Source organism: Hemibagrus wyckioides, unplaced genomic scaffold, assembly GCF_019097595.1.
Source record: "Hemibagrus wyckioides isolate EC202008001 unplaced genomic scaffold, SWU_Hwy_1.0 Contig24, whole genome shotgun sequence".
NCBI classification, from domain to species: Eukaryota; Metazoa; Chordata; class Actinopteri; order Siluriformes; family Bagridae; genus Hemibagrus; species Hemibagrus wyckioides.
In genome coordinates, this window is record NW_026690785.1 from 44,607 (window position 1) to 70,221 (window position 25,615).

The 25,615-nt window shown below is 38.2% G+C and overlaps 1 long non-coding RNA gene across 1 annotated transcript; it reads left to right on the forward strand.

The window, feature by feature from the left end:
• Positions 1-308: 308 nt before the first annotated feature.
• On the forward strand, positions 309-1,161 carry LOC131350153 (uncharacterized). The gene is made up of 4 exons (XR_009204141.1): positions 309-410; positions 506-535; positions 655-732; positions 1,050-1,161. It is a non-coding gene; the product is annotated as an uncharacterized LOC131350153 (long non-coding RNA).
• The last annotated feature ends 24,454 nt before the right edge of the window (positions 1,162-25,615 follow it).

Genomic DNA, 25,615 nt, shown 5'->3' on the forward strand with positions numbered 1-25,615 from the left:
TCGCATTTCTGTCATCCTCATCCAAGACTGTTTGCTGAAATGGAGACAGAGGCTCCATTGTACAGTTTAATGCTCTACGAGCTCTTCCTGGTTACGCCACTGCATGTGATGAGCCTCGCCAATCAGGTGCTAGGTCATGGTGGCGGGTATGTTCCTCCAATCACAGCCGAGGAAATGAGACGGCGTGGAACCAAAACATACAAACAGAGATGTTACTCTTTCCTGGAATTCGCCACTGCTTTCATTTTTACCACCGCTCTTTACAATTACTTCGCTCTTTACATTTTATTCATTCTTTTAATTTTCTTCGTTGTTTATATTTACATCGCTCTTTACATTTACCTCGCTGTTTACAATGGCTAGACAAGGAACTGAAGAAGAAGAGGCGGCTGCACAATCCTAAAATCGCAGTAAGTCTAAATTCTTCTAATGACATAACCCATGCTTTCATTTCGCAGAACCAGTGTAAGTTTTGTAACAAAGCATTTTTACTTGTATTTTGTAGGAGGCAGTCCGTCCGCTACACAACTCTGAGGTAAACTGTAGGCACTATGACCCGGAGCAAGGGTACAGATGAAAGATATGGACTAACATGCACTCTGTTGTTTCAGAAGCAAATAAACATGTTTTAACTCCGTACTTTTGCCTCCACAGATTAAGCTCGTTTTAGTGGAGCACTGTCCATAAGCCCAGAATTGCGCGATGAAGGCCTGAATAAAAATGACATTGTTGGTAAGTAATTTTCACTGTGTTGTTGTTATTTAGTTGTTAGATTCAAGAAGCTTTATTGTCATTTCAACCACATATAGCTAATAGTGAACATAGTGAAATAAGACAATGTTTCTCCAGGACCTGGTACTACAGAAACATACAACATAGAGTTCAACACAAAGCTAGGACCGAAAGTTCGTTCAAGCCACATAAAGTGTAAAGTGTTATTATATTTTGTTGTCACCATGTTGTTGTTCTTAATTCTGTTTTTGTTATTTATCTGTGTAGTTATGTTTGGTTGGTTGTAGTTTTTAAAAAACCCTTTTTTTTTTTTCTAGTTGCCTGCAAGACATACTACGAGACCGTGCGTGGAAATTTCCAGTCCAGCCAGCCTGAGCTAGCGAATGTGGATGCAGCTAATAAGACCTCAGCCCGGAGTTGCCAGAGGAGGAAGAGGGTAAGACAGATTAGAAATAAATTTGTTTTACTTATTTCTGTTGCATCAGTATAAACTGTAATAATGTACACGTTGCTTAATATATGTAACAATTGTGTTTTCAGCTTTTGGAGGCGAGGCAAAGTGCACTGGCTGCGAACGAAGTGGACTTCTGGAGGGGAATCACCACTGACATGATGTCAGATGAAGAAGACGGTGCCGTTGATGGAGTCTCAGGGTGGATTGTGAGACCTCCATTGTTCAGCAGCCAGGAGCTCAGCAATCTGTGTGCTAAGCTGCAGATGAGACTAGAAGCCAGTCCAAAGTATGCAGCACTGCATCACCGGTGTCTGTGAACGGGGCTGCCATCTAACAGAATGCCACCGCATACCTATGACCCTGAGGCAGCAAAAAGACATTTGATGCCAAATGTGATGCCATGACAATAATCTCTGGCTACTTTTTGTGTATTTATATTTCATATGTCTATTTAATAAAACTCTTATATATATATATATATATATATACATATAACAAAATAATAACATAACAAAAATAACATAAGGGAAAGGGGGTGGCTACTCAAAACGTTATTATAATTGCCCAGACTGACCAATAGCAACACATGTCTCAGCCAATCACAGGTGATCTTTCTGTTTTGAAAATTGTGCTTTCATCCAGTAGGTACTGTAGAACATTCAAGGTGGTTTCATCCATATGCTAATTTGCCTTTCGCACCTTGGACCTCCACACACACCTCCCTCCCCATACACCCCCTGGTACGATAACAACTGTTTCTGTCACTCGCGAACGGGAACTTCCCAGGCTGTGAATTGTCGATAACTGCCGGTGATTTTAGAGGTCATCAGGCATTCACGGGGACGAAAATCTGCCTTTTCATGCAGTGACTTTTATTATTTTGTTTAGTATTGATGTATGCAAGGAAGATGGATCTTTTAGAAGACTAGTGTATGACAACAACAAATCCCCAAATTGTGTAATAAAAAAAGTCATAGTAAATGACAGGCCACATTTGTGTCTATTCGCTGTGAGGAAAATAGAAGCAGGAACTGAAATCGATTACAACTATGGTGATTCCAAATAGTCATGGTGCATAAAGGTGAGATATTTATGAGTCAAGTTGAATCATTTGGTGACAGGAGAGTTATTCTGACAAATACCCTTTTAGTCCAGCCCTGATGTCTCTAGTCATCCTTAGACATGTAAGTTTCTAGTGTTGCCCTTGTGGGGCCCGCCTGAATGGATTAGTACCTTTTGTTGTTCAAATTGTCCTCACATACACATTCTTGTTTCTAGTCTTGCCCTTATTGGGCCCCCTTGAGTGGACCTCACTTTTATATTTTTTGACTCTAATCAACGATCATCAGGAGTGCTTTTCCTACTAGACTCTGACCTTGCAACTTTATACAGTAAAAACTGTGGTACACTGTTAGAATATTGTTTGTACCAGTAAAGCCAAATGTTATTGCTGCTTGTATCATATGAACATTTTAGAGTAAAAGTGTTGTTTTCTTTCCTGGTAATGCTGGCAACTTCACCTGTTGGCCAAATTTTATCTGCAAAACTGTCTATTATAAGGAAGAAAATCTAATAAATGTAAGACATTTTTCAAGTATTTTGTAAACAAGCATTTCAGAGATTGTTAGATTGATACTTAAAAGCTTTGCAATTAGTTAATATAGTGACTTAACTGATGAAAATAAATTATCTGTAACTACAGTGAGAATCAGTGGTATGTATCTCACTATGTACAGTAAGTTGTATAGTTGTAAGCCGAGAAGTGTGAATTCCACACCACCTTTTTGGGTTTCATTCTCTCGGCCCGTAGCATACAGATAGATCCCAGCTGGGTGGAGGCAGTGAGGGACTGCTGCACCCTGAAAGCCGGAAGCAGCTCCAACGTTTCCTGGGGTTCGCCAATTTCTACCGGAAGTTCATCAGAGGATACAGTGCTGTTGTGGCACACTTGCACTGACTCACTTCCTCGCTGCACACCTTTTCATGGACTCCAGAGGCTGAGCAAGCCTTTGCCCAACTTAAGAGGCTCTTCACTACTGCCCCTGTCCTGACCCTTCCCGACCCAAACTGCCAGTTTGTGGTGGAAGTGGAGGTGTCAGACTGTGAGGTGGGGGCCATCCTGTCCCAGTGGGCTCCTATGGACAGTCGACTTCATCCCTGCACCTTTTTCTCTCACCGCCTCTCCCCAGCTGAACAGAAGTATGCCATCGGTGAACATGAGCTTCTGGCAGTGAAACTGGCCCTGGATGAGTAGTGCCAATGGTTGGAGGGTACAGAGCAGCCTTTCATTGTATGAACAGACCATAGAAATCTAGAATACCTTTAGACAGCCAAGCGACTCAATCCTCGACAGGCTCGTTGGGGGCAGTTCTTCGGGTGTTTTAACTTCACCCTTTCATTCTGCCCCGGTTCTAAGAATGGTAAGCCGGATGCCCTTTCACAACAGTTTGCCCCCGACAAGGATGTCCCGGCTCCTGAACACATCCTCCCTTCATCTGTGACCATCGGTACCCTCCGCCTGGGGATCAAAAGGAGAGTGCATCAGGTGACCTCAGGGGTACCGGTTCCAGACAACTGCCCCAGGAACAGACTCTTTGTCCCAGATCACCTTAGGTCTCAGGTAATCCAATGGTGCCACAGCAGTCACCTCTTCTGTCATCGGGTTTCCCGCACCTTATCCACCCTCCAGCAGCATTTCTGGTGGCCGTCACTCAAGCACGATGTCCAGAGATTTGTGGCTGCTGGTCTGTTGCGCCCCCTTCCGACTCCCAGATGACCCTGGTCCCATATCTCCCTGGACTTTATCACCGGACTACCACCATCTGCCAGCCACACCACCATTCTTACTGTGGTTGATCAGTTCTCCAAAATGGTCCATTTCGTGCCCTTGGCCAAACTTCCCTCCACCAAGGAGACTGCCTAAATCCTACTATTACATGTCTTCCGCTTACACGGGTTGCCCCGCAATATCATGTCGGACCGGGGTCTGCAGTTCACCTCGAGATTCTGGAAGGAGTTCTGCCACCTCCTGGGTACCTCCATCAGCCTTTCATCTGGCTTCCACCCGCAAATCAATGGTCAGACTGAGTGATTAAACCAAGAGTTGGAGACTGGGCTCAGAATCCTCTGCTCTGAAGACCCTACACCCTGGTCATTCAACCTCATATGGGTCAAATATGCCTGTACTCTTTTGCCTTGGTGGCCACAGGCTTCTCCCCTTTCCAGGCTGCTTACAGCTATCAACCACGTCTGTTCTCCTTCTAAGAAGTAGAAGCCTCAGTTCCCTCTGCCCTTGCTCTGTTTAAATGGTGTCGATGGTTCTGGAAGAGGACCCACAGAGCGCTTCTCCGTTCATCCCAAAGCTATGCTTGATGGGGCAATCATAAGTGCCACCCGGCACCCCCTACCATGTTGGCCAATGAGTTTGGCTGTCCACTTAAGATCTGCCCCTGAAAATCGCCTGTCGGAAGCTTGTTTCTCACTTTGTCGGTCCATTCCCGATCTCTAAAGTGCTCAATCCAGTATCCATCCAACTCAAGCTCCCCCAGGCCCTTTGCATCCACCCTACTTTCCATGTCTCCATACCCAAGCCTGTCCAAGCCTGTTCGCTAGTTGGACTGTATTCTGTTGTTGACCCTGCCTGCCCTGTGTTTACCCTTTTCTCTGGATTTTGGATATTGGACTGTATTCAGTTGCTGACTCTGCCTGACCCGTGTTTTCCCTGTTCTCTGGATTTGGATTATTGGACTGTATTCTGTTGCTGACTCTGCCTGCATTGTATTTACCCTGTTCACCATTATGGATTATTGGACTGTTTTTCTGTTGCTGATTCTGCCCAGCTTGCTTTACCCTGGTTTTCAGTTGTTCTATGGGTGTTATCTGAGAACTCTGAATTTTCAATGCCTGTCTTTATTAAAGACTCTTATTTTGAACTTTGACTGTGTTCTGCATTTGGGTGCTCATCTGCCTTACCTGACAAAGTTATTTTTTATTATCAGGAGCACTTGTTGCAATGTTATTTTCATGTAGAGTGATTGAACTAAATTACTAACCTGATCAAGGACTTTGCTGCAGATTAATCCTGATCACGTTTTGTTTTACTTCAGGGATTTCCCTTAGACAAGCTTTAGTGTGGCTTTTGTTCCACTGACCAGAGTGCTGTTGCAGTTGTCCATCAGAGGTGGAGGAGGCTGGATCCATGTGCAGAGAGTAGCGATCCAGGAAACCAAACAACACAGAAGATAATCCAAAGGGGAAAAGACTAGCGAATAAAACAGTCCAGGGTCAGAATAACATTCATAAACTATATCAAAGGCTAGGTAGAGAAACGTAATCAGAAAACAGTCCAAGGTAATCCACAAATGGTAAACCAAAAGGCAATGCTTAGTAAGTCCATGAGTGACGAAACTTCGTGTCGTACTGGATGTGCGCTCTGCTCTTTATGGCCGTGCAGGACCCCCCTCTAGGAACCCCAATCGTTTGTCCATTTTCTCTGTTTAATGCTTAAATAAACTAGCAATAAATGAATATAGTACATTCTAGCAATACACAACAAGCCACACAATAAAAAAATTCAATTCAATTCAATTTATTTGTATAGTGCATTTTACAATGGACATTGTCTCAAAGTAGCTTTACAACAGAAGAGGAACAAAGAAAAAAAAAAAAATAAACTATTTTATCCTTATTTTATTTTATCCCTAATGAGCAAGCCTGTGGCGATGGTGACAAGGAAAAACTCCCTGAGATGATATGAGGAAGAAACCTGGAGAGGAATTTTATTCTCTTCTTGTTGAAACTAGTTTCTCTGTTGTTCTGGCTTCATGCTAGCGTGAATTTTTTGTAAACTAATGATTTAGGAAAACAGGTTCATTAAATAATTATAGATACTTTATTTAAATGAAACTCTATGCAAATGTAAATTTAAATCCCTCATGAGTAGCCCAGAGGTAACAGTTACAAGGAAAAAACCATTGAGATGACATGAGGAAGAACGCTTAAGCTTCCAATTCATTACATTATACATGTTGTAGCTACTCAGGCTGTGAGAGCTGAAGACAGACTCACACACTCTCTCTTAAGCCAAACTCTAATATTGATAATAACACATTCCATTCACCACAAATACATAAACAAAGCTTGACTTTCACAGATCTCATGATTATTTTCATGAGAAAGAGGGATTCAGGCACACTTCAGCAGGTGAAATATGGTGTAGTGTGTGAACATCATCTGCGAGTGAGCAGGTAGTGTACACACCCCTACAACACCAATAAACTTATCACATGCAATTTAAGTTGTGTAGAATGAAAGGGTCAGTGACAATAGCCTAGGAAATATTATGAAAGAAAATAAAAAGAATTAAATATTGTTTTGGGCAAATATGTTTATGGCTTGTTAAAGCTGAGGCATCAAAATACGTAAAACTTAATAAGAGGATTGAGCATTTAGTGCACTAAAGAGGATTTAGTGCACTTGTTATCAGTGAATATGGAATTGTACCATGAGAGTAGAAATATTTCTTTGTAAACCCCGATAAGTTAACAGATCTCAAAAAAATTAAGGCAACTGCTTGCCTTAAAAGTACAAGAACACACAATTTTAAGTTAATGGAACTTGATTTATTTGTTCTCTTATGTGGTTATTTTTAATTACACTTAAGTCAAACAATTTGACTTAATAAACTCGAAATTATTTGGCTCACAACTTAAAAATTTTGTGGCAACCGATTGCCTCAGTTACTTTGAGTATAGCACACCCATCTTAAAATGCAGCATATGAGTAGTATCATGGATATCTGGGATATTTCCTTCCCATATCACCAGAGAACAACCCTGTACATAAGAGTTGAATTCTTTGGTTTGTTTGTTCCTTTCACCTGTTCAGTTGGTTCACCTGTTTTGTGTTATGTGAGTAGTGATGCAGGAATTTACTACACGATTTAAGCTCCTTGTAGTTGCCTAGCTTCTGTTTGATGCACTTTTCTTTGCCTAGCCTAGCATAGCATAGCCTCATTTAGCCTAGTCTCACTTACCCTAGCCTAGAGTAACATATTTCTGAATCTATTGTTGGTTTGTTTTATTTTACCGCAGTTTCTGTTTCTTTGTAATAGTTTATTCAACACTGTTTATAAAAGAATTCTGCACTTCACCTCGATTATGTGACAATGGTATAGGTGTCATCAACTAAATGGGTAAATTACTCAGCTACAGAAAACACAAATAAAATGTTATAAAAATAAAATGTAAAATGTATGTGTATTGATGAAACCTTCATTATAAGATAAGGAATTGTGGGATTTTTTGATTCTGTTCACCAAAAAGATTCGCTCAAATTAATTTGCTGATGACTCTTTCACTAAGTTACATCATTACGCCAGTTGGCCTTTTAATCCCTCAATACATTCATTAATATTTTTTTTTAAGTTTAAAAGAGTCAAATCTTTGTATTATAATTTATTCAAATTGCCATATCCAAATTTAAGGAAGCTCTGGTGATTGAGTAATACAAATGTAACTTGTAACAATGTAACAAATGTAAATGTAACAAATGTAACTAAAAATAAACATTTTACTTCAGTGTATGAAAAAGTTTTCAATGCAAAAATAATTTTTAAATATATCCATTAGTCATTTTTACATCTTTGTTTTATAGCAGATTGTATAAGTGCAACACGTTTCAAACACACGTTTCCATCCTCTCTCTTCTTGTTGAAAGGGTGATGATCTGAAAAAACAGCATCAGTGATTCAGCAAATCCTTGTTCATTCTCTTAGTGTAATCATTTTATTCACAAATGAAGCAGTTCTGTTTCTTTCCTGACAATGTTGGAAACTTCATCCATTGGCCCAATTTTAACTGGCTGTTTTATGTAACACAAAGAATCTGTTAAGTATATTTAAAGCAAACCCAAACAGTGGAAGACATTCTTAAATATATTGGTAATTAATACAATTAAGCAATTAAGTGATGAAAATGAATGACCTGTAACTAGAGTGAGAATCAGTGGTATGTATCTCACTATGTACAGTAAGTTGTATAGTTGATCCATTTCTGAACACAGCTCTGTGAGGATTCTGTATAATAGTGCTGTATGTGCTGAACTTTACACGTCTCTAGAAGGACACACCCAGGAAGTGATGCTGTTGGAGCATAATTTTACACAGATCATTACTTCACAGTATCAGTGACAGTGAACTGAGTCACTAATACAACACAGAACTATTCCACTGTTGCTGATCAACCCACTGCATCTGACTTCACCTCTTAAACATATCTTTTGGAGTTAGAGGTCAACGCTGTGTATCAGGATTCTAACACCAAAAGACTCAATAACTCACAATACTTTAATACTTTTTGGGCCTAAGGACAGTTCTTTGTAAATGCTTGAATAAGCAATTTTTGCTGTGTGTATGTTAATAAGTGCCGAGAGTCACCCAGAAATTACCAGGTGCAGCCACAGAATTTAGTAACAGCTGCAAAGTTCACACAGGGGCATTTTGTAAACAGCAAGAAAGAGAAAAACATCAGTGTCTCATCATGCAACATTAAGAAACAATTTCATGGTTTGGAAAGAAACAGATGGCAGAGGTACTTTTGACTAGCATCATAAGAATACAAAATATTATGACAAATACATATACTTTATATAGAAGGAGAGAGAGTATACAACATTAATCTAGTGAGTTTGCACTGCAACATGTTCCTTGTAAGCTGCCTGATCTGATTAGAGCAAGCATGTAGTAAAAGTTATGTTTATGATTATGAGTTATGTTTCTGATTAAAGTTTTGCTAATGTTTATTTCAGACAGTTGCCTGTCATAGATGCCTTCACTGCTTGTCTCATACGAACATTTCAGAGTAACAGTGTCTGTTTCTTTCTTGACAGAGTTGGCATCGGCATCCGCTGGTTCAATTTTATCTGCAAAACTGCCTGCTATGAAAAGAATATAAAGAATAATATCACTGAAGGATTTCTAGTTAAATAATAATTGACAAATAATTGACTTAAGAAATTAATGAATAGATTAATATATAAATGTAGTTATTGATGTATTTAATGCAATTAATTAACTGATTAAATATCATGATCAAATGTAATTACCTGTAGCTGCAGTGAGAATCAGTGGTATGTATCTCACTATGTACAGTAAGTTGTATAGTTGATCCATTTCTGAACGCAGCTCTGTGAGGATTCTGTATAATAGTGCTGTATGTGCTGAACTTTACACGTCTCTAGAAGGCTACACCTAGGACTTGATGATGCTGTAGCATAACCTTGTATAGACTATCAGATCATAGTATCTGTGATGGTGAACTGAGTCACTAATACAACACAGAACTATTCTACTGTTGCTGATCAAATCACTGCATCTGACTTTCACCATTTAAACATATCTTTTGGAGTTAGATATATGTGTTATGTTTCATGATTTAACATTATTTGATCATTTTTAATTTATGTGTTCAGGACAGAATCCTGGATCACAAATATATGATCCTGTGCCCACTGTCTTAGATTTCTGTTCTTGGTGAACAGGAGTGGAACCTGATGTGGTCTTTAGCTGTTGTAGCTCATCTCAAGAACTGATTAATTGTTTATGAGAACTGCACTTAATACTGCAGAGTGAGTGAACATGTGGCTTCTTAAAACACATACCTAATGTTTCTATCTGTATTTGGATTCACTTAGAATGTTTTGTCTATTCAATTCAAATAAAGTGTTCATATAAGGTTATATACATACATTTCTATTGGATCAATAATCAGAATGCTGATGTTATGCATACAGTCTTTTCTTCTTATTGTGATTCTTTAACACTTTCATGTTTGAGGTCTCTGTAGGTTTTTGGACAGTGAAGTTGACTTTCCTGTCACTGTGGGCTGAAAGGCGCAGTAGTACAGTGCAGAGTCTGATACTGAAGCAGGCGAGATCTCCAAATCTACATGCTTCAGACTCTTATGAACTTTAGCAGACAAATGAGGATGAGGAGTATCACCTGTTTGAACGGCTCTGTATTCCATAAATAGAATGAGGAATTCTGGTGCTGCATTGGAATATTGTCGATACCACTGTATATTGTTTAACATAGACAGCAGAAGATGTTGGAGTAATGCTGTCCTGTGTGCTCTCACCTGAAGAGGACATTTATTTCAAAATATTATTATTATATAGTATACAGCATACATGCAGTACATGCTTACAATCTAAAACATTTACACATGGAAACATTTGTTTACTAGTTATAAATCGTTTAATCAAGATATGTGGGATAAATAAAATATAAGATTACCTATGAACATGGTAAAAAACAGAACTGTACAGAAAACCATCATGTTTTAATTTCCTCTGTTCTTCTGTAAGTCTCCTTTTTATGTTACTGTAAATGTCAAGTTTCCTTCTACTCTGTCTTCAGTGAAGCATCTAAGCATTTCTTGTGTACAAAGCTTCAACTGCAGCATCCCTCTGTTTTATCAGAGTGCAGGATGTGCAACAAGGAAAAGATTTCTACTCTTAGTTCCTATACTTACTATTTCTTTAAAGTAAACCTTTTCTAATTTACAAAATATATTGTTGCAATTACAACATTGTGCTGAATTTGAGGGAACATGTCTCTAGAAGACCACACCCAGGAAGAGCTGCTGTTCAGGATCATAATCTTGGATAACTAATAACAATAAATAAATGATGAATTGAATTTAACTAATTCAGTTTAACTAATCTGATCTATTTAAGTATGAAAATGAATGAAACCTACAGTAGCTACAAATAGAGGTCAAAACTTCAGGTTGGAAATTGATTAATTAGTCTGTTTACTGTACGCTTACAAGAAACATTCTCAAAAGTAAAGCAGGTATATGCATGTGCAGGGGTGGACTTAGTGATTTGGGGGCCCTAAGTGATTCCATGTATGGGAATCTCGCGCATGTGCAGTACGATAGCAACTTTCCACTATTCATGAATCATAGTGGGGCCCCGCATGTGAAATGATGTAATAATAACGTTAAAATCTTAATGGTTATAGACAGAACATACAATATATGATAGAAAAGTAATAAGTATTATATGATTTATATAGGCTTCTTGGTATTACTCCTACAGTAATTCCCCAGGGCCCTAAGCGGCTGCTTACCTCGCTTATTGGTTAAGTCCGCCCCGTGCACGTGAACAATTGTTTTCTGTCTACACATACAAAATACCTTCAATTGGCTGTTTTTCATGTTTTTATTATTAGTTAACTTAATTAAATATTTGAATGTTTATTTAGTTATTGTTTATTTTTAATTATAAATAGCTAATTTTTAATTTTCAATTAAAAATAGCTAAGTGCTGGTGATTAATGTTTACTGACCAGTTGACTGAGTAATAAAGATCAGCTGTACAATATCTGAATGTTATCTAGAAACAACACTTTATTTGTTTATCAGTATTAAAACATAAAACTGTTGGGTACTGATATAGTATATTCTAGTTTCTGACAAAAACTACTCAGAATCCTGTGCTTTAGCAGAGGACCTGTCATGCTGATTAGATATTGTTTCATTTATATTAGTTCAGTTACTGCGCCTGTAAGTAATATTGTATACTGTATAGTAATACAAAATAAAATAAAAATAAAAATCCAAGACCAGCAACAGAGCACATATTGATCACTGAGGATAGCTAGTGATAGATTTTCTCTATAAATATGCTGTCTTCTAATAATGCAACATGTTTCAAAAATATAAACTCTATAAATCACAAGAGAGAGAGAATTTCCCCCAAAAGTTCATGTAAATTTTTCAATATAATAGAACTGTGTGAAAGTTTTTGTACAGTGCAGCAGGATTTCCTGTCACTGTGGGCCTCAGAGCACAGTAGTATAGAGCAGAGTCTGATACAGCAGCAGAGGAGATGATCAGATCCACTTGTTTATTTTCATAAAGTTTAGCAGACATTCTTGAATGATTGTTGAGACTTGTATCTCCATTTTGGTGAATGTAAAGAAAAAACTCAGGTTTAGATTTTGGATATTGCCTGTACCACTGCAGGTAGTTTGTTGTGCCACTGATTATTTTGTAGCTGCAGAGTAACAGAGTTACTCTGACAGAGTAACATCATCACCTTCATCTACAACTTTATGAGTGAAAAGTGCCTCTACTGAATCTGCCATGGAGTCACCTGTTATAGAGAAGAGAACATAATGTCAAGAGTGCATAAGTCAGACTCATATTCTGCCTTTTCTTAACACACTGATTAATCAGTCACTGTTTCATCACTTCATTTTAAAATTGTTTGAAACAAACAAACAAAAAAAAAAACTCACCTAGTGAAAGCCACAGACACATGATTATAACAGTGAACATGATGAATGGTTTTAGCTGGATGAAAATGTCTGAGGTTTTTCTGCACAATAGTATGTTAACATCATAAAGGTTCATGAAGCTCCACCCCACAGCATCACATGACAGTGTCAGCAGTGTGTGGCTTTACATTCAAGAGTGAGGTGGACAGGAAGGCTCTAACAACACAAGGTTAAGATACAACATTATTACAAGTACATTTGAGGTATAATCAGAAAAAAAAACATTTTAGTCTAAAGTGGACAATTGTTTTATATGAACTGGTAACTGGTAATTAAAATATTTACTCATTTTAATTATTAGTAAATTTTTATAAAATAGAATATTTTTCCTGCTGTCAGTTTATAAGTGGTGTGTGGGCATTTGGGTATTTGACTGTTGTGATAAAGCATGTTTATTAAATAGGATTACATTTCATAAGGTGGTATTTTATGAGGTGTGGAACAAACAGGCTCTTTCTCTTATCTATTATTCTTTATTGCCATTTAACTCATTGCTTAATAAAACCGCTGTGTAAAACTAGTTGACTTGATCTCATATCTGCTGATTGGTCATTTAAACATGAAACTGTGTTTATAAAGAAAGGGTGGAGTATTTACCTTATCCTATGGCAAGAGAATCTGACCAGAGCCCATTTTATTTAGTACAGCTGTACTGTGCTTGTTCTTCCTGGAGACAAATATATTACTAATATAGATCACACATTTTTAATGAAATTGTATGTAATAACTGCAAATTCTACATATAGGTCTAGCACTATGTATGTAGGATTGAATAATAGATAGAGTCTATATTATTTTGCAAAGAAGTATTTATAATCACAGAAGTCTACATTTTTGGAGATGTGAGCAGGGTCCTAGTATTTGGCCCACAATAAGATAACTCACTACGCCATCTTCTGGAGAAAAGAGGAAGACTTCAACAAAGAAGTCTTTTTTTTTTAATTCACAAATCATAACAATTAATAATAATAATTAGACAAATTAGAAATATTCAACTTCTGAACTTGTACAGAGCCTTAGCTGCTTTAATTAAATTCAGAATTTCTGTGGACATTTCTGGAAAACGTTCTATCTAATGTAACTGAGTAAACTAGGGAACTACAGTATTTTTCAAAACAACAATATTTTTTCCAAATCAATAAAATGTTGTTTATAGTTGACAAAAATAGCCATCTCATTATATTTTGGCAGATTTACTTATGCTTAAGCTGTGTATTACTGCATTATGCATGTTTGATTGTCTTTATATAACAATTAACAACTTAACTTAATTATCAATAATTACGCAAAGTCAAAAAAGCCTAAAATTTATTTTTTGTGATTTGCTGCTCTGTAGAGCAGAACTGTGTGAGCTACAGCATGACAAATATTTAAATCAAAGAATATTACTTTTTAAATGTTGAGCCAGTTTGAACAGACCTATGGTAAAAATGTGTTTTTAAAGTTAATAAGGCAGTAGTACTAATAAGTAATACGTTAGGCCATTACCACTGACAGTAGACAAAAAATGTTTTCTTTTTAAAATTAATTTTTAATAAAGTAACATTGCCTAAATCTATCACTCATGCAGAAATTAATTCTCAGTGCATATCTGTAGTGCATTGGTTTTCACTTAGAGCGTGTTTAGTAAAGTGAGAGTAAGCTGAAAGTCTGCACTTTAATCTCATATCCATTCATTAATTTCAACTCCAGTATACTATAGCAGACAATTAAATGAACCATAATAATATTTGAATAGCCAGCAACGCTGGAGGTGGAAGGTGTAGAATCCATAAGCAGATTTAATATCACAAAACAGCAGACAATAATCGGAAACCCGGAAAACTACCGGTTCAAAAATACCAGAATGAGGAAACGTAGCAAACAAAACCAAAAAGCAGAACACAAAAACGGGCAAGATTGAGCACGGGAAACAGCATAAGAGGTAGGCAAAAGGCAGAAGTCAAAAAGGCAAACAAAGTCATACACGAATAGCACATGATAGCACGAGAATGCTCAGTAATCAACCCAGAAGTGATACTTTGTGAATAATGGTGTGTGCGTGCAGCTTAAATGTCCATCGGAAACGGAGAGGGGAACCATGTGATCACATTCAAAACTCGGGCAAGGGTTCCCTCTGGTGTTCAGAGACCGAACGAGAAGTAACAGAGAGTAACAGATTCATGTACGGGCTAGAGAAGTAAGTCGTGGAACGTGGGGGAGATGCGGTAGGTAGGAGGGAGCCATAGGCGATAGGATACAGGATTGACCTGGCGAATAATCTCGAATGGCCCTATGAAACGTGGAGTTTATGGCATGGTAACTGGAGCCATAAGTTCCTTGTCGATAGCCAGACCCATTGTCCTATCCGGTAAGTGGGATGTGGGCAGTGACGTCGGTCTGCCTGAAGCCTCTGTAGACGAACCGCCCTCTGTAGATGTACGTGGCTCATTTCCAGATCTCCTGACTATGCCTGGCCCAGTCATCCACTGCGGGGATGAAGGTATTCCAGATTCCAATGTTCTGTGAGAACGAGAAACGGATAACGTTTATCTAGCCAGTGGCGCCACTCCTCCAGTGCTGCCTTGATGGACAGGAGTTCACGATTACCCACATCATAGTTAGCTTCGTCCGGCATGAATTTCCTTGAGAAGAAGGCGCAAGGGTGAAGCTTACTGGTGTCTCTCTGATGCTGCAAAAGCACGGCCCCAATACCTGAGCTCAAGGCGTCCAACTCTACCACGAACAGGGTTTTCAGGATCAGGGTGGCGGAGGATAGGGTTGGTCGTGATGCTGTGTTTAAGCCTTATGAATGCCTCTTGTGGTGGTTCAGACCATGAGAGTTTCTTGGGCTTGCCCTTTAATAAAGACGTCAGTGGGCCTGCAATGGTGCTGTAATTCCTTATAAACTGGCAGTAGAAGTTGGTGAACCCCAGAAACCACTGGAGTTCCTTGATGGTGGTGGGCTCTGGCCAGTCTGTGACAGCTTTCACCTTCTTTTGATCCATTTCCACCCCGTTGGGGGAGAGCACGTATCCCAAAAACATCATGGTTCGGCAGTGAAATTCACACTTCTCAAGTTTCATGTAGAGGTTATGTTGTTTGAGGTGTGTTAACATGGCATGGACATGGTTGATGTGTTCTTCTTTAGACTGGGAATAAACCAGGATGTTGTCTATGTATGCTATGACAAACAGATTGAGCATATCATTGAATATTTCATTGATCATAGACTGAAAAACAGCTGGAGCATTAGTGAGTCCATAAGGCATGACTATGGACTCACTAATGCTCCAGCTATGGTGGTGTGGATTCTGCTGCTGCCGGGGAGGTAGAGGGGCGGATATAGCCAGCAGAGAGTGCTTCCTCGAAGTAATCCTCCATCGCCTTAGTCTCAGGGAGAGAGAGAGGGTATACGCGATTCTTGAGTGGCGTAGCATTGGGGAAGAGCTCAGTGGCGCAGTTCCAGGGTCAATGAGGAGGGTGACTGTAGAGCTGGTTATGGGGCTCTCGATACACGTGGTGAGACATGGATGAGGCTGAACTCCTGACACGCAGGTTTGCAAGCAGTGGGATGACCAGCATAGTATTTCCTTATCCCTCCAGGAGATGAGAGGATCGTGTAGCTGTAACCGGGGTAGTCCCAGGTTGACGGGGTAGGCAGGAGAGTTGATGACATAGAGGGAAATCCTCTCCTTGTGAAGTAATCCCACAGTAAGTTACCAGTGGCATAGTGTGACAGTAGAGAAAACCCTCTCCAATAAGTTGATTGTGGACGGCTGTCACTCGTAAAGGTGGAACACAGGGAATGGTGGGTAGATGGAACTTCTCTACAAGCATGTTGTGAATGATGTTGAAGGCCGCCCCAGAATATATTAACGCTGATACAGAGAAATGGTCATGAGTGTGACTCAACACAGCAGGTACAGAAACATTGACATGAGGAAACTGGAACCCCATCTGAGATTTGGAGGTCCATTCAGGGCAGTGGTAAACCTGGTGTCCTGGGTTGCCGCAGTAGTAGCATAGGTGCTTCTCAGTATGGTGGAGGCGCTCCTCCTTTAAACTCGCGCCCTCCCAAGCTGCATGGGTTCAGGCCTCGGCCTGCTGCAGTTGGCTGTTTTCAGCCTGGAGAGGCGCGACTTGGTTCTGATAAGCGAGTATAAGCTCACCTTGGCGGTGTAATGCAGCTTGGTAATCCGCTGGATTCATCACAGGCGAAGTATCCTGTAAGGATCTGCCGTAGGCAGAAGGTGTAGAATCCATAAGCAGAATTAACATCACAAAATAGCAGACAATAATCGGAAACAAGGATACAAGGCAGAAATATTTAAAAATACCGGAAAGAGGAAACGTAGCAAACAAAACCAAAAAGCAGCACGCAAAAAAAAAAAAGTCAAAAAACAGGCAAGGTCAAGCACGGGAAACAGCATAAGAGGTAGGCAAAAGTCAAAAAGGCAAAGTCATACACAAATAGCACACGATAGCACGAGAACACTTAGTAATCAAGAAGTGATACTTCGTGAATAATGGTGTGTGCCTGGAGCTTAAATGTCCGTCTGAAACGGAGAAGGGAACCATGTGTTCATGTTCAAAACTCGGGCGAGGGTTCCCTCTGGTGTTCAGAGACCAAACAAGACGTAACAGAAACAAAAAAGCAGGAATACACCCTGGATGGGACACCAGTCCAATACAGGACACCAAGCAAAGGCACATTCACACACTCATTCAGACTTAGGCAATTTAGTGTCTCCAGTCTACCTAAATAATTGTTTGAAAGTTTAAATCACAATTCTAATAAGAAAAGCTAGCTCATTAACCCTTGATCACATAACTATGCTGCAGATTATAGACATGACTCTTATTTATCGAAGTTGTGTGCAATCAAATTTAATTACACATTGGATGCAACAGTAACAACTAAACTAAGTTGATGTTTTGTTTAGCCTTGTAAAGACTCTGTATTACTGTGCCTCAGAGCACAGTGATAGAGTGCAGAATCTGAGAGCTTTAGACCTCTGATAGTAAGTTCTGTAGAGTCTCTGCTTGTTTTTGACTCTAATTGACGATCATCAGGAGTGCTCCCTAAACCACTATATGACCTTGCACCTTTATACAGTAAAAGCTGTGGTGCGCTGTTAGGATATTGTTTGTACCAGTAAAGATAAATGTTTTCACTACTTGACTCATATAAACATTTCAGAGTAACAGTGTCTTTTTCTTTCCTGACAATGTTGGCATGTTCATTTATTGGTCCAATTTTATCTGCAAAATTAACTGGTGTAAAAAAGAATATAAAGATATATATTAGTGAAGTATTTTTGTTAACCAGATGTTCACTTAAGAAATCATTAGATGAATACAAACATGATTATTAATTAATGCAATTTATTAACTGATCAAATATCATTGTAGTAATTAACTGATGAACTGATGAAAAGGAATGATCTGTAAGTATAGTGAGGATCAGTGGTATGTATTTCACTATGTACAGTAAGTTGTATAGTTGATCCATTTCTGAACACAGCTCTGTGAGGATTCTGTATAATAGTGCTGTATGTGCTGAACTTTACACGTCTCTAGACAGAACTATTCCACTGTTGCTAATCAACCCACTGAATCTGACTTCACCTCAAACATACACTATATTGCCAAAAGTATTCGCTCACCCATCCAAATAATCAGAATCAGGTGTTCCAATCACTTCCATGGCCACAGGTGTATAAAATCAAGCACCTAGGCATGCAGACTGTTTTTACAAACATTTGTGAAAGAATGGGTCGCTCTCAGGAGCTCAGTGAATTCCAGTGTGGAACTGTGATAGGATGCCACCTGTGCAACAAATCCAGTCATGAAATTTCCTCGCTCCTAAATATTCCAAAAATCTCACTTAGAAGTTTCCTAACAGACTTTCTTTTACAGATTCTATAGATCCAGGGTCTCAGATGGTAACAGACATATTCCCAATACCTACAGCAATTAAGTTTAATAATTATTGTTATTGAATTTTTGTTACTTTCTTATTATTACATCAGGGGAATAACAGCATGAATCTTAGCAGAAATAATTCTTTTTGATTAAACATTAAGGATTTGTTCTCTGATTATTCAACCAATAAGCATTACCATCATATGAGGATCATTGTTGATATTCAAATCAAATAAACATAAAATTCTGAGAATTAAGAAAGAAAACTGTATTTGAGGGAAATAGCTCCCCCTGCTGAGAAAAAAATCAAGCTTGACTTTTTGTACAGTCTGTTTGAGTTTTGTGTCACTGTGGGCTCCATGGTGCAGTAGTACAGTGCAGAGTGTGATACTGCAGCAGGAAAGATCTCCAGATCTACTTTCTTCTCCTTTTTCGAAGTAAAAAGTCGTGGGTCAAGCTTATGTACAACTCTAGTGTCACTATCTGTGTATTCATAAATCATCAGCAGAAACCTGGGTCTTGATTGAGGTTTTTGTCGATACCAGTAAAGGTAGATGATTTATCATATGTGCAGGTCAGTGTGATGTTGCTGCCTTCACTTGAAGATATGATGGTTTGGTCTGGTGTAATGCTGCTGTCAACAGCACCTGCTATAAAACATTGCAACAACATAAACATTTCTACTTTCATTGTGTAATTTTTGTACTGAATCGTCATTTTAGGTATCAGTTCAAATCTCCAGCATTTATCTAAAGTTTGTGTATGATATAAATTACTTACCAATAACACAACATACTGTTGTGTCTCTCTTGTAGTAGGTATAAATGGCAGGATCTTTGTGAAACCTTCTAAACTGTATCTTACCACATCTAGCTCCACCCACTTTTACTTAGTCATAGTCATGTCAGTTCTGGTATCATATGCACTAAATCCATTGTTTAAATTAATTGACTGAAACAAACCATGAATGTTCATAATACATTTTATAGCATGTTTAAATCTAATGAGACTGATTTTTGCTGTATTTAGTGATAATATTTAGCAGTTTACTAGAATAAAAACCTCTGTTTGAATTGCATACATATTGTGTCTGTAGCATAATAACAGAGTGGGCTAGCCCTGGTTCCAGTAGCCAACATAAAAAATGCTTACACAAAAAGTAACAATGTGCAAGGATTCATGATGTGTGTTAGTGTCCATGGACTTGATTCTTAGTACTTTATCCACTCCTGTGATATGATAGCCACAGTAATATATGATGGATTTTCTCAGCAACCACACATTTAATACAAGTCTATTTACTTATCCAAAGTAAGGTATTATTTACACAGAACACAATCCAAACAAGGTGGCATGGTGGCTTAGTGGTTAGCATGTTCGCCTCACACCTCCTGGGTTCGAGTCTCGCTCCCACTCACTGTGTGTGTGGAGTTTGCATGTTCTCCCTGTGCTTGGTGGGTTTCCTCCTACCTGCTTCTAGGCTGATTGGAGTCTCTAAATTGCCCATAGTGTGTGAATAAGTGTATGTGTGCGCGGTGGGTTGGAACTCCGTCCAGGGTGTATCCTGCCTTGATGCCCGATGACGCCTGAGATAGGCACAGGCTCCCTGTGACCTGATGCTAGATCGGATAAGCGGTACAGACAATGAAATGAAATGAACAAATAATCCAAACACAGAGCTGAGTATTTGAACATGATTCATCATGTCTAGTCTGACATTTCTGTGGGTTTCCTCACTGTTACAGTCAGTAGCTGAAAAAAGGTTCTACCAGATATATTTTGTTGTTGTTGTTTTCCCCTAATCCATATTAAGGCTCTAACCAAAATCAATACAGGCTGCTCAGACATTTGCATTGATGTGCTCCCTGGAATAAGAGATTTTGTTTTTAAATGAATGAAATATTAAAACATATTTGAACTAATATTAAGATGAATATACCTAGAAGAAGCATTAACAGAAAAATATTAAAGAGCAGCATGATAGAGATGGTAAGTTGCTGAAAGATAAAGCTGAAGGAGTGTCTGTCATAGCCTGTGGTGCTCCACCTTTCCTGCAGCTGACACTGTTGATCAGAATATGTGTCACCAAGGGACAGAGGGACACCAGGGTTTTATTAATTGTAATTACTGCACAACACAACCAGTCTTTATTAAAACATTTTCTAAACACAAAGAAAAAGTGGGGTGAATATTATCAACTGACACTGACAGTTTGGATGCTTTTTATATCATTTGGAGAATAATTTAAATAATTAGAATAATGTTATAGAACACTAGAAGCATATTTGAACAAAATCTCACTTTAAACTCAACTCTACTGTGTAGTTCACACCAGGAGAAAAGGGGAAATAGAATTGATTATATGTTTAATTGAAGATTATAGGTGTCTATATATAATTTATTAATTTTGGAAGTTTTTCTACTAATTCTGTTGCACATAAGGACAATAGTTTTCTTGATGAACATAAATCAACATATGTTGAACAAAACCATAGTTTCACCTTTGAATGGATACAGTTACCAGTTCACATTTATGATTGACTGATTGGCACAATTATGATTGACTGCCGAGTCAGCCAATAATCCCAACCTAGAGGCAGAGTAAAGAATAGCACAAAAGGAAAGGAGAGCAAAAAATAAACACAATATACACATCATACGTGGAAAGTAACAGTGTCTATGACATTATTTAAACTACAACATATTATATAATCACATACAAACCCTCTTTACCCTTCTAAACATTATAAACAGGTGTTTAGAGTCCTGTAGCTACAACCTAACAAATACTGGCAGATAAAATTCTGTTCAGTAAATCCTGAATTTCACAGTTCTAGAAGAAACAGAGTTAACTCAAACATCAGAGACATTCATAAACTCACAGTCATGTTTTAGTATATATACAATAAAAGACACATTGAGCTTTATTAATCAAATGTACATGCAGTTAATGTGACAAAAAAACCTTCTACTGAACTTTCTACTCATTATTGGAGTTTCTTTATTTATCCTTTTCATTTTCTGTTTAGTCTGTACAAGTGTATCTGTACAATCAAACTCACTGTTCTACAATCTTACTCTGTTCTGAGGGGTTTGTAAAAGACCATTGCTCTAACTCACATCCAACAAAGTAATATGGATCTTTACATACATGCATAACAGACATACAGTGGAATAAATACATTAATTAATTAATTAATTAACTTACTTACAGTGAATCATTGACAAAAGAAAAGGTCAATGAACTTAATTTTTATGTCCTATGCACTATTAACACAATGGATCTGTTAGTGTCTATAAAAAACTTTTTGATCATTACAATGTAGATTTGTGACTTTATTGTGGTATTGTGTCATTTTATTTATAATTAATAGTTTGCTTGCTTGCTTCCTTTTTTTATTTGTTCATTTATACCACAGAATTACCACAAACATTGTTTGTGTCTGTGGTTAACTGATAACAGGTTTATAAAGGGAGGAGCTTTGATATGGTTTTAGAATCTTCATTTATACTGTTTTATAAGTTTTTGTAAAGCCTTTCTTTAACTCTGTATCACTGTGCTACTACTCTTAGAGCACAATGATAGAGTGCAGAATCTGAGAGCTTTAGACCTCTGGTAGTAAGTTCAGTAGAGTCTCTGCTTGTTTCTGTCTCTATTCAATGATCATCAGGAGTTCTCCCAGAACTGTATGACCTTGCACCTTTATACAGTAAAAAACTGTGGTGCGCTGTTAGGATATTGTTTGTACCATAAAAGCCGAATGTGGTCACTGCTTGTCTCATATGAACATTTAACAGTGTCTGTTTCCTTCCCAACAATGGCATCTTCATTTGTTGGCCCAGTTTTATCTGCAAAACTACCTGTTGTAAAGAACATTAAGAAATAAATCTGTGAAGTATTTTTCAAAATCAAATACTGACCTGACAATGTACGAAATTAAGTACAGTGTATTAAGTGTTGAAAATGAATTACCTGGTACTACAGTGTCAGTTGTATGTATCTCACTATGTACAGTAAGCTGTATAGTTGAGCCATTTCTGAACACAGAATATATATTCAATACTATAAGCTTCTACCTTTTTGTGTGGTGTTTATAGAAATACAGAAATAAAACATGAAAATCAAATCAATTGCATATATAAATCAATTGATAGGGATATGTAAGAAACACAGAGACTCCAGCATATAGGATCTAGGTAAATGTTTTGTCATTTCCTTTAAATATACACTCTAAATAACAATAATTAAATTTTGAATTTAGGAGAAATATTGTCAGCAGTTCACAAAAAATGAAACAAAACTGTTCATCTCACCAATACATGAACCTGTAAGAAAAAAACATAAGAAACTGATTATTTTGCAGTGGTCTCTTCTTATTTTTCCAGAGCTGTATGTTTGAAAGCTTAAATCACAATTCTAATAAGAAAAAAAGTGCTAGCTCATCAACCCTTGATCACATAACTATGCTGCAGATTATAGACATGATGTATCGAAGTTGTGTGCAGTCCAATCTTGTCATGAAACAAACATTTTTGTATCTGTATGATCAAAGTCACATCTGTTTGTAAGAACATACCTACATGTATAATAAACACATGTACTAATGAAAGAGTTAATAAATTAATGAACAAATAAAAAAATATTACAGTGTGTTGTGGTGTGTTTATTAATTTAATTACACACTGGATGCAACAGTAACAACTAAAACATGTAGATTTGTCAAATAAAGTATAGTTGTGTTAATCCTTCATTGTTCTTCTTTGCTATTTGCTCCAGCTACAAATGTATTCACAAATGTTGTTTGCAGATCAGTGGTTAACTGATAAATTGGTTCAGTGAGTCTCTTTCATCTTCTGTGGTTTAAGAAACTTCATATATACAATGTTGATGTTTTTGTATAGCCTTGTAAAGATTCAGAGCACAGTAAGAGAGTGCAGAATCTCAGCGTTTTAGACCTCTGATAGTAAGTTCAGTAGAGTCTCTGCTTGTTTTTGCCTCTAATTGATGAACATCAGGAGCGCTATCATCACCTGCTCTTGACCTTGCACCTTTATTGAGTAAAAACTGTGGTGCGCTGTTAGGATATTGTTTGTACCAGTAAAGCAAAATGTAATTGCTGCTTGTCTCATATGAACACTTCAGAGTAACAGTCTTTGTTTCTTTCCTGACAATGTTTGCATCTGTTGGCTCAATTTTATCTGCAAAACTACCTGGTATGACAAAAAATATAAAGAAATATGTCAGTGAAGTATTTCTTGTAAATCAAATATTGACTTGAGAATTCAAGAAATTACTAGAGTAATGCAAAAATGGTTATTAATTAATGAAATTATTTAACTGATGAAATATCATTGTAATAATTAATAAACTGATGAAAATGAATGACCTGTAACTAGAGTGGGAATCAGTGGTATGTATCTCACTATGTACAGTAAGTTGTATAGTTGAGCCATTTCTGCACACAACTCTGAGAGGATTCTGTATAATAGTGCTGTATGTGCTGAACTTTAAGGCTAGTTCACACTACAAGACTTTAACCGTCAACAGATCGCTTTGCTGTTCAGACTACATGACTTCACTGTATGTCTTTTTGTCCTTGTGGTGTTCACACTACGCAACGCTTCATAAATGATCCACAAGAGGGAGTCGCACACCACACGATCTGACAACTCTCAACTCTGTTGACTTGCTCTCTCATTGGCTGGAGGTCGTAGCTACAATTGACACCACGTGATGTCGAGTCAGCCGACAGTCCCAGATATTTAAAGCCTAGTTCACACTACAGGATTTTAAGCCCGATTTAAGCCCGATTTGCAAATTAACGAGCTCGCCGTCAGATCGGGCTGTGATTGTGGGAAAATCAGCAGGTGATCAGCGCTCGGCAATCTTTATGTGTGAACTACTCAACAACGCATCAAAGAGGCTCACTGACGCGTCGCTGACAAAATCCAGATATCTGGCATGTTAAATATCTGGGATGGTCAGCTGACTCGACATCACATGGTGTCAATTGTAGCTACGACCTCCAGCCAATGAGAGGAGCAAGTCAACAGGTTGAGGTCACCGGAAGAAAAGCAGCAGAGTTGTTGTCAGATCGTGTGGTGTGCGACCCCCTCTTGTGGATCATTTACGAAGCATCGCGTAGTGTGAACACCACAAGGACAAAAAGACATACAGTGAAGTCATGTAGTCTGAACAGCAAAGCTATCTGCCGACGGTTAAAGTCTTGTAGTGTGAACTAGCCTTAACATGCCAGATATCTGGATTTTGTCTGCGAGGTGTCACCGACGCGTCAGTGAGCCTCTTTGATGCGTCGTTGAATAGTTCACATATAAAGATTGCCGAGAGCTGATCACCCGCTGATTTTCCCACGATCACAGACCGATCTGTCGGCGAGCTCGTTAATTTGCAAATCGTGCTTAAATCGGGCTTAAAATCCTGTAATGTGAACTAGGCTTTACACGTCTCTAGAAGGACACACCCAGGAAGTGATGCTGTTGGAGCATAATTTTACACAGATCATCACTTCACAGTATCAGTGACAGTGAACTGAGTCACTAATACAACACAGAACTATTCCACTGTTGCTGATCAACCCACTTCATCTGACTTCACCTCTTAAACATATCTTTTGGAGTTAGAGGTCAAAGCCGTGTCAAAGGACTCTAACACCAACAGCCTCAATAACTAACAATACTTCAATACTTTTTGGGACCTTTCTTTCTGGAAGCTTCTGGGTAAATGCTTGCATACGCTATATGAAAGTCAACTCTGCTGTGTGTGTATGTTGATAAATGGCCAGAATCACCCAGCTACAAAGTTCACAGAGGGGCATTTTGTAAACAGCTAGAAAGAGAAAAAACATCAGCGTCTCAGCAAGCAACATTAGGAGAAAGAATTTCTTTGTTTGGAAAGAAACAGATGGGAGAGGTACATTTGATTAGCATTATGAGAATACAAAATATTATGACATACAAGTACTGCATATAGAATGAGAGAGAGTGTTAGTAGGAAGACAGAAGAAATAATTTCATAAACATAACATTAATCTAGTAAGTTTGCACTGCGACATGGTCCTTGCAAGCTCCCTGATGTGATTAGAGCAAGCATGCAGTAAAAGTTTCAGAATTAAAGTTTTGCTGCTGTTTATTTCAGACAGTGTTACATGGTTGCCTGT